This window comes from Pteropus alecto, unplaced genomic scaffold, assembly GCF_000325575.1.
Source record: "Pteropus alecto unplaced genomic scaffold, ASM32557v1 scaffold76, whole genome shotgun sequence".
Taxonomy (NCBI): Eukaryota; Metazoa; Chordata; class Mammalia; order Chiroptera; family Pteropodidae; genus Pteropus; species Pteropus alecto.
Window position 1 is genome coordinate 8,493,663 of NW_006443138.1, and position 3,907 is coordinate 8,497,569.

Here is a 3,907-nt window from a genome sequence, read left to right on the forward strand (position 1 = left end):
TTTTCTGTCTCTTCTTGATTCAGTCTTGGGAGATTGTATGTTTCTAAGAATGTATCCATTTCTTCCAGATTGTCCGATTTGTTGGCATATAATTACTCGTAGTATTTTCTTATGATCCTTATTTCTGTAGAGTCCATAGCTATTTCTACACTGTCATTTCTGATTTTATTTATTTGAATCCTCTCTCTTTTTTCCTTGATAAGTCTGGTTAAGGGTTTGTCGATTTTGTTTATCCTTTCAAAGAACCAAGTCGTGGTTTCATTAATATTTTGTATTGTTTTTCTAGACTCTATTTTGTTTAGTTCCCCTCTGTCCAATGCCCTTTTAACACAAAATTCATTTCATTCCTCTTCTTGATCCATAAAAATCAACACAAATCACACTTCAAATCAGAGGGAGCAGAAGAACTAAGTGTTTCTTCAACACATTTTCCAGATGTGACAATTAACTACTTTTTGAAGGCAGGTAATAAACTAACATAAGATTACAATGAAAAGATATTGGGAGAACCATTGTTAAAACAAAAGATCAGTCAGTTCAATATATGTTTGAAACATCATTGATAAGACTTTGAGAAACAAGGCAAATGAAAGAACCATGTATATGTGAAACATCATTGATAAGACTTTGAGAAACAGAGAAATAAGGCAAATGAAAGAACCATTTTAATATGTTTATACCCTAATCAACCAATGATACTACATCTACCTACGTCCTTGCCCTCAGTCCAGCCCTGTAGTTAGGCTCACCAGTCCTGTTACTTGTTCTTTATTTAGAACCTAGCTATCACTCTGCCTTCCCTCCAATTTACATCCTACTGTCTCTTCTTGAGTCTGAGGAATCAGGACTAGAAAGATGATTTTTACATTAGCTATTGTGAAGGTTATTGGTGACTTCCACATTGCCTACTCCAAGGTTAGTTCTCAGTTCTCGACACTTCTTATAGTCATTCAACATAGTTGACCACTCCCTTCCAATAACAGCTTCTTATTTGGGCTTTCATGACTTCAACCTCCTGGTCTTCCTCTTACCTTGCTGATCTCTCCTACTTGCTCCTTTTCCTCCTCCTGATTCCTAAATATTGGAATGCCTCAGGACTCAGTTCTCACACTGTTTCTTTTCTTTATACTCCTTCTCTAGGGGATCTTATCAAATGTCACTTACATTAATGGATGACTTCTAAATTTGTCTCCAATCCTGGCTTCTTCCCTAAACTTAAGGTTTTATGCCCAACTGCCTCCTTGACATCAATATTTAGATATCTGAAGCACTTCTCAAAAATAACAAGAATAAAACTGACTTCTTGATCTCCCCAGAGATCTCCGTCTAAGTAAATTGCACCACCATTTACTCTATGACGCAGACCCCAAATCTAGAGTCTCCTTCTCTTTCTTCCACATCCCATATTCGAACCACTAGCAAATTAAATTGGGTTTACCTTCAGAATATATTCCAAATCCAATCACTTCTCACCAGGTCCACAGCTACCACTCTTTACCCAAACTTTCATAAACTACCACCTTGCTAACTACTCCAACTGCCTTATAACCAATACTCTGCTTCTGCTCCAGTCTGTTACAGCCAAAAACATGCTAGATCATCTCATTTCCACATTTAAACTCTCCAGTGGCTGTTTACCACACGCAAAACAAAATTCTATACCTTATCTTGGTTTACATGCTCTTCATAATATGGCCCTAGGCTTTATCTCCAAACCCATTTCCTTGTTTTCTCACTCGACACTGGCCGCCTTGCTGCTACTTGAAAATTATTAGCCACACTTGCTCTAAGCTTAGGACTTTTCCTATGCAGTTTCCTCTGCTCCTCCAAGTATTCCAATGGGTGGCTTTCTCACACGCATAGCTCAGATGTCACCTGTCACAGAAGTGTTCCCTATTTTATCTAAAATAGAATCCCTATTATTCTATCTTCTTATACTGTTTCATTTTTTCTCAAGGCATTTATTATTACCTTACATCGTATTACAAATTTATTTGTTAACTTTTTAATCTTTTGTCTCTTGCAGTAGAATATAAGGTTTACGATGGCAAAAAATTTGTTTTGCTTATTGTTTCCCCAGCTCTAGTACCTAGCACATACTAGATAGTCAATAAATATTAGTTAAAGAAATAAATTAGTGCCTCCACATTTTACATCTTAAATTTTGTGCGATTCCCAGTGTTTTCCAGTTTGGAAATATAATTCACTCACTAATTAACTGTTCTTAGATACGTCATCACAATTTGTAGTTCTACTTTCATTTCAAAGGCTGTAAGACATTATAACTCGATTGCTGAATATTAAATTGGTCTAATGATGGAAACCGCCTCTCAGCCATCTCCAATGTGCCACAATGCCCGAAATTCCATAGCAAGCCTATATAAAATTATTTCACTGTCTACGGCCATGCCACCCTGAATGAACCCAATCTCGTCTGATCTCGGAAACTAAGCAGGATCAGGCCTGGTTAGCACTTGGATGGAAGACCACCTAGGAATACTAGGTGCTGTAGGCATTTAAAAAAAAAAAATTATTTCAGCCCTCACAGCTTACAGTCACCAAACTTGAGATCATCATATGGGGTAGGGATGAAGAGAACTATTGGAAGTACTAGGTAAAACCATTTGCTTTCAAGAAATGTGGCTATAATGCCAGAAGAAGGGTGACCCTCCAAGTTGTCAACACTTATCAGCTTGTCTAGCTATCTAGCTGCTGGTAAGTATTGCACACAAAAGATACTGAAGAAATGAATTATATTGCGGGTCCAAGCCTCAGAACCATCTAATCGAGTAGCATGAGTGTCCCACTGTAATTTAGGGTTGAATTAAGTTCGATGGGCATTATAAAATGCTCAGTCCAACCATCAAAAGCATGTCTTCAAATGGGACTATCTTTGCAGGATCACAGAAAACAACTCACACTCCACACCATTGGGTTCCATAATGTGGAATCTTACATGCAACAGTCATGGCTCCACTTACATTTCCTTCCAGGAATCACTACCTCAACAGAACATTTCCTGGCTGCAATCACATTCAACACAAGGCATAAAAGAATCATGTTCACAATCGGTTCTGTGTAAAACATATGAAATGAGAATTATTTTAAACACTACATATTGAACTTGGGAGTAACAATGAAAAAATGTGATAATTTATTCCCACTTCTTTTTTGGAACTGTTTATTTAAAGTTGTTACTTGATATCAAAAAAGAAACTGGCAATTACTTGTACCAGATACTTGTTCCTTCATTTAATTCTTACAACAGCAACAACCCAGTAAGCTAGGTATTAAACCCGACATTTTATAACTGGGAAAACAGGCTTAGAGATATCAAGAGGCCCGCCCTCCAAGACTCCATATCTCCCAGTCTTCCCAATCTCAACAAATGTCACCATGGCTGCCTACCCCCCCCAACTCCCAGTCGATCAAACAAACAAACAAACAAACAAAAAAACCTATGTATCATCCTTGAAGTTTACACATGTCTTTATCTCTACTACCCCTACCAGCCAAAAAAAACATCATTTTTTACCCGGACTACTACAAGAGCCTACTAACTCATCTCCCTGTTTCCATACTTGCTCACTCCATACACCAATCCAACAGCCAAAGTGATCTTTGTAAAGCATAAATGATAAAATAAACTGGCTTGAATCCCTCAATCACTCCCCATCATACTTAAGATATAATCAAAGTTATTTTACCCTATAGATAAAACCCTGAATGATCTGCCAAGAACTCTAACTTCAAGTTCTTCTCTCCTCTCTCTCCAATCATAAGGACTTATTTCTATTCCTGGAACACTCCAAACTTGTTTCTACTTTAAAGTTCTTGTTCTGAAAATATCTTCACACAGATCTTCACATGGAAAGTTCATTGTCATTCATGTTGTAGTTGGAATTTT

General features: G+C 37.3%; 1 pseudogene; it reads left to right on the forward strand.

The window, feature by feature from the left end:
* Positions 1-2,396: 2,396 nt before the first annotated feature.
* On the forward strand, positions 2,397-2,515 carry LOC112472417 (annotated as a pseudogene).
* The last annotated feature ends 1,392 nt before the right edge of the window (positions 2,516-3,907 follow it).